We start from the raw sequence: 10,784 nt of genomic DNA on the forward strand, positions 1-10,784 counted from the left end.
TTGAGACCTCTGTCCAAATTCAGTTCCAACAAAGCCAGAAGCCCTGGGCTCCAGTGTGGAAGGCGAGCCTTGAGCAAAAGCAGCTCACAGACTGCTCCCAGATCCTGAGGTCAAGGTCCAGGTCTGGTAAAAAACAGACATACACAACAATCTTTGCAGCCATCCAGCTAAAGCAGGTCACCCTCTTGTCTCCAACTGAATTGGTCCCTGGGAAAAGGGCTGGGGGAGCTGCTGTCTTCTAGACTCCACCCATGCTGCTTGCATCACAGAATTCCAGCCACACCCCCATTATTTCATGGTTCTTTCTGACCAATGGGATACAAGAATGGTGGCCACGCCCACATTCCATGCTGCCCAGTAGCACCTGGATTCCCTAGGTTAGGTTAGTTTACAACACTACCAGCACTTGAGGAAGGTAGAGGTGGCTGAGTGGTGAGGAAGAGACTCAAGCCACTTTGGATAATAGTAGGAAATTGAGATGCCTGCCCACACCACGGCTCCCTCCCCCCTTCCCAAGGTGCAGGATTTCAAACCTCAGGTAATGGTGCTTTGCCAGCCCGCCTAAAGGAATGACCTGGTCCCTGGCCCTTGTTCTCTGCTCTTGGCCCATCTGTTTTCAATGCCGCTGCCATTGATGCTTGTCCCACCTGGAGCAGCCTTTCCCAGCAGCACAGGTGAGTGGCTGCCCCCAAATCACCACTACCTGTGGTCAGACACCCCTCTGGGGGGCACCATGACCCCCTGCTTATTTCCTCACCCTGGCTCTGAGGAGTCACCTTTCTGTCTTGGGCATTTCTGAAACAGAGACTCAATATATGCTCTGGTTGGACTGGATTGAGGTCCTCCTATCTGGGACAGGTATGTTCCACCAGACCTGGTCCTCTGTAGTTGGGATGGTTGACATGTGGTGCCATGCTCAGTCATGGATTTAGATGGATTATCCCAAACTTTTAGTCCACAGCAGCCAATTCTTGACCACAGGTGAAGCTCTAGGTAGGGCCACAACCATCAGACCTCATTCTCCTCACAGGACAGTTTTGAGGAAACAAGGGATTTATACAGAGGAAATCTCTGGAGCATGGCTTGGCATGGAGGGAGTGGCCTTTAGAGAAGGTTCTCGGCAGTTCTGTGAGCAAATGACAGGAAGATACCTGCAAAGGGCTCAGGTGGGGTCAGTTATTAATCATGCAACAGGTGGGGATTTTGAAACAAAACATGACTCTCTTTCATCATTACCCTCTCCCCATGAGGAAGGGGATCCTTCACTGTGTTGAGTTTTGCATCTGGGGAAACTGAGGCACAGAGAAGTCAGGTGATCTCCTTATGACTTCAACTTCACAGGAAGCTCGGCCTGACTTCACTACCATGCTCCCAAGGACAATGGGTGCTATTCAATCCACTTCTTGTGGTAGGAAGTCCACTTCTTGTCAGATGTGGGGCTTGAACCCTAGGCATGGGCGTTGTTCCTGAGCTCCTCAGCAACAGACTAGTGCTCTACCACTTGTGTCCACAGCACCACTTCTGGTTTTCTGGTAGTTCTTTGGAAATAAGAGTCTCAGAGTCATTCCTGCTGGGGATGGCTATGAACCATGATCCTCATATCTCAGCCTCTTGTGTACTTAGGATTAGAGTTCTGAGCTACTGGCACCTGAGTTAATTGTAATTCTGACTTTTCTCTCTCTCTTTCACAAAAACTGGTTGAATGGGTGCTGAAGGAGGGGGCCAGCATCCCCATGTGGCTGGAATCCAAGGTGACCCTCTCATTCTGGAGATGGGCTATGGGCCAGGAGCTGTCTCGCTTAGCCTGTTGAAACAGCTCCCAGAGGTAAGACCCACTGTGCCCTGACTAGACTGTGAAATTCATTGTCCATCCAGCCTTACTGGACTTATTGTATTGTATTGCTTTCTACATCATTTTCTAGCACCTGGACAAACTTATGATACATAGTTACTGAATGAAAATGTAATGCCTTCTTAGAAAGTCATTTAGGGCTCTGGGAATGTGGCTTCATGGTATGGTGATTGCCTAGCATGGATGAAACCCTGGGTTCAATTCCTCAGTAACACATAAAAAAGAAAAACACTGGAACAAATGCTGTGCCTCAAGTGGTAGAGTGCCAGCCTCGAGCAAAAAAAAAAAAAAAGCTCAGGAATAATTCCCTACCCCTGAGTTTAAGCCCCTGGACTGGCAAAAAAATAGTAAATGGAAAATAAAGAACCCATACTTGAAATATATAATTGTTTCTTCCGTACTGACACCTGACAATGGCCCTTAATTCATGTACTTTACTTATGTTAGGATATTATGTTGAAAAGTTTTGTTCATTAAGGCACAGCAATTAATGCCATGAATGTGCTTAGATGTTAGGTGAAGATTTATTCTGGAAATTCAACGATTACAGGATTTTGTGTCATCACTGCTAATCACAAAGTGAAAATAGTCTGTGTGATTTTGAAATCTTTTTGGTCAGTTTTGGCACCAAAAAGGCAGAGGCTAATTAATAGTTGTGACAGAAAATAAGGAATAACTCCAGATGGAAGGAAAAAATGATAGTAACTAAGTTTACCAGAAACTTGTCTAGAGAATCATTTCTGTTTATTGAAGAACTAGTTGTCAAGTAGGCTTTTCCTCATTGCCTTTAGCATTCTAAATCTCTAGTTCTTAATCTCTGGGTGATAAATGTATCTCCTATGCTGTTCTTTCATACCTTATCTCCTTTGTTTTCTAAAAATCTCATTCTTTCTATATTTCTCTATGAATATTTCCTGATACTAAATACACCTATTCAGATGTCAAAGGATGCTAATGTAAGGGTCCCATAGCTCATAAGTCATTAATGTAACAAAATGGAAAAGGAGGACATATTTACTGCTACTTCAATTTTTCTGAAAAGCTGCTATGTTATCATTTGGTTAAAAATTCCATTCTTTGTCTATAAGTGTCATTCAGTGTACATATATGCAAATATGAGCTGGGTGTTGGTGGTTTACACCTGCAATCCTAGCTACTCAGGAGGTTTAGACTAGAGGATTGTGGTTCAAAGCCAGCCTTGTCAGGAAAGTCCATGAGACCCTAATCTTCAATTAACCACCAGAAACCCGGAAGTGGTGCTGTAGCTAAAGTGGAAGTGCACTCAACTTGAACTGAAGAGCTGAGGGACAGTGCCCAGGATCAGAATTCAAGCCGCACAACCAACAAAAAAGTGAAATATGACTTTAAGTTTCCCCAAAAGGAATGACAAGATCAATAATCTTCCCAAGCAAAAAAATCAATTCCAAAATTATTCAGTGCACCTACTTTTGCTGAGTTATGTTATGGATTCTTTGCTGGACATATCTAAAAACAAATTGTTTAGGGATCCAGGTGGACCCATTGCAACAATGAGATGTACAAGTCGTTATGTCAAAAAACGAACTTTACAACTTTGGTGTGGGGAGGATGGGGTAGAGGGAGAGGGGGAGTGTGGGAAGGGATGGGAAGGAGAAACAAAGAAGAGGCAACAATGCTTGATAAGAAATGTGCTCGTTATAATGCCCGTGTAATTGTAACTCCTCTGTATGGTATTCTCACAATAAAAAAAAAAAGAAAAAAATATCAAATATTAGCTTTACAATAAACATCTAATATTTCTTCTTTGAAAAGAGACATCTATACTGTTGATGTCATTTAGCTTTACTCCTACATGGAACACGAAGTATGAGGCCACTCCCTTTCTAAATCATGCAACTTTGTAGACAGTACAATGGAAGCATAATACTGTTTCCAATGCAAATCAGATAAAAGAGCATGGACTTAATTGGAAAAAAGTCCATCCTGAGAGAGCAGGGATTATACTAGCCATGAACTGGTGGATAAGATCACATTTATTTTCTTTCCTTTACTTATATATTTTTTGTTGGTGGTGGTCTTGGCACTTGAACACTGGGCCTGGGAGCTGTCCCTCTGCTATTCAGCTCAAGGCTAATGCTCTATACTTGAGCCACAGTGCCACTTTCAGTTTTCTTGTAGTTAATTGGAAAAAGAATCTCTGGGACTTTCCTGCCTAGGCTGGATTTGAACCCTATCCGAAGATCTCACCACCACCCAGCTTAGGATCACATTTCTTTTTTTTATTTTAATTTTTATTTTTTTTGAACATACTGTACATAGGGGTTACAATTACATGGGCAAGATAATGCTTACATGTCTTATCAAGCATTGCAGCCTCCTCCTTGTTTACCCTTCACATCCCTTCCCAGCCTGCCCCCGATCACCTCCCCACCCAATCCTCCCCCCCCCGCACCGACGTTGTAAAGTTGTAAAGTTCGTTTTCGACATGAAAACTTGTACTTCTCATTGTTGCAACCTTTATCCTTAAAAGACCAGATTTTCCCCATCTCCTCCACAAATTATACCGGCATGAAATAGAGTGAAAGCAGGGGTTATATTGTGGGGGAGGGACATACACAGCAACAAAGAAATAATCTTATAAATGCATTAGAAACAAATGCATGAAAGAAAAAAACGTTAAAATACATATCTAAGGGTGCATTTTCATAACATCACATTATCTGACCATTTCTGCTTGACTCATACATATACTAGATGTTCCAAAAAAGGGAAACCATGGGACCTACGTTTCATTGGGCTTGGCTTACTTCACTTAATATGAATTTTTCCAAGTCTTTCCATTTCCTGACAAATGGGGCAATGTCATTCTTTCTGATGGAGGCATAGAATTCCATTGTGTATATATACAACTTTTTCTTGATACATTCATCTACTGAGGGGCATCTGGGTTGGTTCCATATCTTAGCTATGGTAAATATTGCTGCAATAAACATAGTTGTGCTGGTAGCTTTAGTGTGGTCTTCTTTGTAAACATTTGGGTAAATGCCCAAAAGTGGAATTGCTGGGTCATAGAGGAGCTCTATGTGAAGTCTTTTGAGGAACTTCCATACTGCTTTCTAAAATGGTTGAACAAGTTTACACTCCCACCAACAATGAAGTAAGGTTCCCTTCTGTCCACATCCCCTCCAGCATTTGTTGTTGTTAGAGTTCTTGATTTTTGCCATTCTAACTGGAGTGAGGTGGTATCTCAATGTTGTTTTGATTTGCATTTCTTATATGGCTAGAGAGGTTGAGCATTTCTTCATGTGTCTATTGGCCATCCTTCTTTCTTCTTCAGAGATGTTTTGCTTTAAGTCTTTCACCCACTTATTTATTGGGCAGTTGTTTCTTTGAGGATTTGTTGTTGGGGGATTTAATTTTTTGAGTTCCAAGTATATTTTAGATATGAGACCCTTGTCCGTTGTATGGCTAGTGAAGATCTTCTCCCAATCCGTGGGCTTTCTATTAATCTTGCCAGCTATGTCCTTTGCCATGCAGAAGCTCTGAAACTCCATGCAATCCCATTTGTCCAACCTTTCTTTGATTTGTTGTGTTTCCGGGTCTCTATTAAGAAAATTTCGCCCTGTGCCAAGGAGACCTAGGGTTTCTCCTATTCCATCCTGTAATGTTTTCAGAGTGTCAGCTTTGACTCCGAGGTCTTTGATCCATTTGGAGTTGCTTCTTGTGCAGGTTGATCTATAAGGATCTAGCTTTACTTTTCTACAAGTAGTTAACCAATTTTGCCAGCACCATTTACTAGAGAGGCTGTCTATCTTCCATTCTATTTTTTTAGTTCCCTTACCGAAAATTAGATGGCTATATGTCTGTAGGTTCATTTCTGTGTTTTCAATTCTATTCCATTAGTCCTGAGGTCTGTTCTTATTCCAGTACCAAGCTGTTTTGATTACTATGGCTTTATAGTAGAGTTTGAAATTTGGTATTGATATTCCTCCCGCAGTGTTTTTTCCATTGAGGAGCCTTTTTGTTATTTGGGATCTTTTATTGTTCCATATGAATTTTTGGATTGCCTCTTCTATTTCCTTGAAGAATGAGGTTGGAATTTTGATAGGTATCGTGTTGAATTTGTAGATAGCCTTTGGAAGTATTGCCATTTTCACGATGTTAATCTTTCCAATCCAGGAGCATGGGAAGTTTTGCTATTTTCCAAGTTCTGTTTTGATTTCCTTTTTCAAGATTTTAAAGTTTTCATCATAGAGGTCCTTCACTTCTTTGGTTAAGTTAATTCCTAAGTATTTTATTTTTTGTGGGGCTATTACAAATGGCGTTGCTTTAGGATCACATTTCTAACAGTGTACACTCAACATATGTAATGTGCATGTTCATCTATCTTTATATGAATTCTTGAGTTAAAAATCTAGGCTACAGCTTAGCCTTTACACTCACAAAATGTTTGTGATTTAAAAGTTGATACTACTGGAGAGATAAAACCTAAGAATGTAAAGGAGTCTGGGAAGTTCAGTTTGCATCCAACCTGGGCAGAACAGTCTTTGAGAAACTATATATAATTAACCAGCCAAAAGCTGGATTGGAAGAATGGCTCAAGTATTGGAATACCAGTCATGAGCAAGATTGCTGAATAAGATGTTGAGGCTTTTGCATACATACATGCAATCATACAAATATATACAGAAGCACTTATATGTGCACAAATACACATATGAAACAACTCTCAGAATATGTGGAAAAGTTAGAAAACAGTAGAAAATATGTCCTGAGTAAGACTAGAATCAAGTGATAATTTTTAATTTTAGAAAGTCCTCAAGTGAACTTTCTTCAAAAAAGTTTGACTATTACATAAATAGGGACCAGAGATAATAAGAGAGTCAAATAATCATTATTAAAGGGATCAGATCCATGGAGGAATGAATCAGAGACTCCTGCAGGTGCATCTGATAATGTTCATATCCTGTGTCAAATGTTAGAACATCTTTGAAAAGAGTATATGAACACTCTGAGCACTGCAGTGGATAATATTACTGAGAAGTTCAGAATTGCTAGTCTGTATCTAGATTAAATAAATAAGAAACTATGGAGGGGCAATGTGAAACAAGGCTAGAATTCTAGAACTCAGACTAAGATAGGAGATTAGATAGTGGAATTACACAGTGATACCTTCGCTGGACCAGGTAGTATAATTTTGTCTTAATAAAACAAACCAAACAAGAAAGGAATACAAAGTTGGACATTTGGGCTAATTTTGTCATTATGTTTTGAGAAGTCAAGTTTCCTATTGAAATGCAACTCATATATAATCCTCAGTTGTGTTTTAAATGCTCTCTTCATTACAGAACATTCTTAGATGCAAAATGGTTCGTGATTCCCATCCAAAATTTGAAAAAGTAAGTAATCATCACTCTGTTAGATTCCAAGGAAAGGATGAAGGATTACAAAATCTTAAGCCTGGAGAAATAGCAAAGTTAATCTAATGAAGGACTATGTAGATCTTGCTAAATTAGAGTTTAAGTTTAAAATAAATATTTCGGTTTTGATTGTAATTTCATATTCTGTAGGATACTTACAAAATTCTTTTTAAGTACAGTGTTTAATTGACAAATTTACAAATGTTTCTTGCATTCTATTTGCCTAGAATATTCTTTCATGAGAGTTATAGTTAGAACTCAGTTAATAGATAATTCCAACACTTCATGTATAAAATGATAATGTGAATAATGTAGACAGAGTTGCCAACAAATGGATGATATTAATTTATAAATTTAGAAAAAGGGCAATTTTTTAAGCTTTGGTATAACATGGTATGAAGAGAATAATTGTGTGACATCTTTCTTCTACCTGTATGTAAGACAGGAAGCAAATTCCTTAATTGCGTGCCTCTGTATACAGTGAGAAAAATGCTAGGTTTGGGTTTTGTTTTTATTTTTGTTTTTGTTTTATTGGTTTGTCCTATGGCTTGAACTCTGGGACTGGACACTGTCTCTGAGCCTGTTTATGCTCAATGCTCGTGCCCTACCACTTCAACCTCAGCTCACTTGTGTCTGTCTTTTGCTGAGAAGTTTATTGTAGATAAGAATCTAGGGATCCTTCCTGCCTGGGTGGGCTTTTGTCAACATCTACTGCATTGGGGTCCCTGGATAATGGTAACGAAATCACCAGGACATAGGGGATGCAGAGTGCAAACAGCAATTGCCACTGCATGCTGTGCTTTATTTAAGTGGTATTTAAAGACAAGCAAGCATGATCTTTGCCAAGATTTGGTCAGAAGACATTCACACAAAAATTTCAACAGATACATTTTTACTTGACCTATGAGACAATGTCTTGGTATATTATTATCTAAACTATTTTAGAGCAAGCTCAAACCACTTCCTCAATATCAGGAAAATGCTTGACCAGCTGCTCATCTATGCTTAAGCAAGTAGAAGAGCTACTTCCTCAGCTCCGAGGAGTCTGTGACATGTGTTTTGAGACAGGGAGAAAGAACATTTTCCCTCTCCAGCCCGGCATGCCAAGAGCTTTCCTAATACTCAAACACAGTCCTCAGATAATCCTGAGGCCGGAGCCTGCATCATTCTGCCCCTTTAACATAGACCCTGAGTCTTCACAATTTCCTTCTTTTTTCTTTTGTTTTAAAATTAAAGCTTTCCACAGGGTTATCATAGACGCTTGCATTGGTTTCATAAAAATGAAATATAACAGTACAAGTGCAAACAAAATAATAACAATCATATAGTGGCCATAGTTTCAGCAAACACCTGCATACGCCTGGATTCAGATGTAAAGTCTTTGCAGGACCTTAAATATGCATTCACATATCCAGATTCTTTAATAGGCAATAGGGCTCGTCTACAGTCCTCATTAGCATTCTCATGAGCCAACATGTGCAGCAGTTGTTGCCGTGAAGCCTCTCCCACAACACTACGTTCCAAGGTCACTTTCAATCGTGATAAAAATTCAACATAGGGTTTATCAGGTTTTTGAATTACTTTAGTCCAAGAGCCATAATGCTCTCCTACCGGTGGAATCATTTCTCATGCTTCAATACCTATGTCTCTTAACTGCTCATGGATCTCTTCAGGAGAGTTTACTTTTATATGAGCATCCGCATATTGTTCTGTTCCACTTAACATGGGAAACGTTATGATCTGCAGGTGTGGATTACTGCTCTGTGCATTTTGTCTAGCCCTTTTTGTACATAACTCAGTAAACCACATTTGCCATTGTAGGTATTTAGGTGTCTTAAGCAAGGCTCTACAAAGGATCTTCCAATCCATGGGAGCAAAATTGTAATGTCAGGCAAGCCCATTAAGCAATTCCTTAACCTAATGAGACTGAGGACCATACAACTGCCTTCTTAAGTTTACCAATATCATCAACAACAACACCTTCATATCTGGCTGGTTGAGCTATACCATTCATAAGGGGTGGTCGAATTACAGGATAAGAAAAAATAGGCATTTCATCATCAAACTCACTGTATTTCTTTCGGATCCAACCCTTCCAATTGTTTAATAAATGCATCATCAATATTAGAAGCACCATCATTTGTAAATTGTTTACCAAAAATATCATGTACATTAAATTGTAACTGAGCAATCAATTGAGGAGCTGTAGAATTTCCAGATAAATACTGCTGTATTAAATTCTAATCATGTATTTATTACATTTTACATTAGTAATGCAAAAGGTAGTAAAATTCCAATCACTTTTTAACAATAACTGTTTTTCCACAACCAATAACTTTTTTCCTAACCATCCCACTGTCTGTTTAAGAATAATAATCTGTGTTTATAATAGAGCATAAATTTCTACCTGTGAGACCCACAATTCATGTGAATCCTGGTGCTATTCTTCCACAAAGTGCTTAGTTTGTAAGGCAGTGTGTAGGGCAATTCCAGACACCGCAGCAACAGTGGTAATAGAAATTAAGTTTAAGATCACAGATACAATGGCCAATCATACGCTTTGTACGTTTTAGTAGTTTGGTAAAAAAAAAATTCAATGACAGTATCCAAAGGATTTTGGGACCATTTTCTTCCTAATTTAACAGGTAGCCAAATATGAGTTCTTTGTTGTAATATCATAGTACTATCACTGTCATTAAAATTAAGAGAGGAATTAACACAAGAATAAGGAGACAATTAAAACAAGAAATAGTAGGAGAAAATGTAAAATTTCCCACTAAAAATACATAAGACAGAGGTACACAAGCAGTTACATCATAAGATTTGTACAAAGTAAAATTATAAGTGGACGCAGAGTTCGACGTCCCTGAAAATGATCCATTTGATAGCATCACGGGTTTCAGCACCGCTCTGACCTTCCAAAGATGAGTCTGAACAGCAGTGGGTGCAGCCATGAAAGCCCATCGAGCATCTGCAATGCCTCCATCTCCCCAGGCCATCAGTTGATCTCCAGTAAGTGATTCATTAATGGTTTCCAGTATCCTAGTAACATTTGATAAATCACATCTGGTAATATTCCATTCTGAACATGTATTAATAAACTGTCCAAAAGGTCCCCAATTAATAAAATTATTGAACACTTTTCCAAATTTTCCTCTACACTCTTGCCACACAAAAGGCTGATATTTTAAATCAATATAAGTAAAATCGGGACACATAGGTAAGGATAACTTGCCATCAAAGGTGACACTTTCCCAGCTACTATTAATGGACCAAGTAGTTAATCTCTGCAGCTGTGTTCTAGAATTGGAAGTGCATTTCCCAGGTAAAACCCAATGTTGCCAATTCATAACTAAACATGGAGGAAGCCCGAGACAAACAGGCAAGGGATGAGTATAGTAAGTAAAATTTAAAAAGCTACCATCATCTTTATTGTAAAATGTCAAATTATTCCAAGGAGGAGACAAAACAGCAGGAACATTATAGACGGTTATATCCATGTCTCCCCAAACAACAGGTTCCAATAATGGAGG

This window comes from Dipodomys spectabilis, unplaced genomic scaffold, assembly GCF_019054845.1.
Source record: "Dipodomys spectabilis isolate Male_0828 unplaced genomic scaffold, ASM1905484v1 ptg000658l, whole genome shotgun sequence".
Taxonomy (NCBI): Eukaryota; Metazoa; Chordata; class Mammalia; order Rodentia; family Heteromyidae; genus Dipodomys; species Dipodomys spectabilis.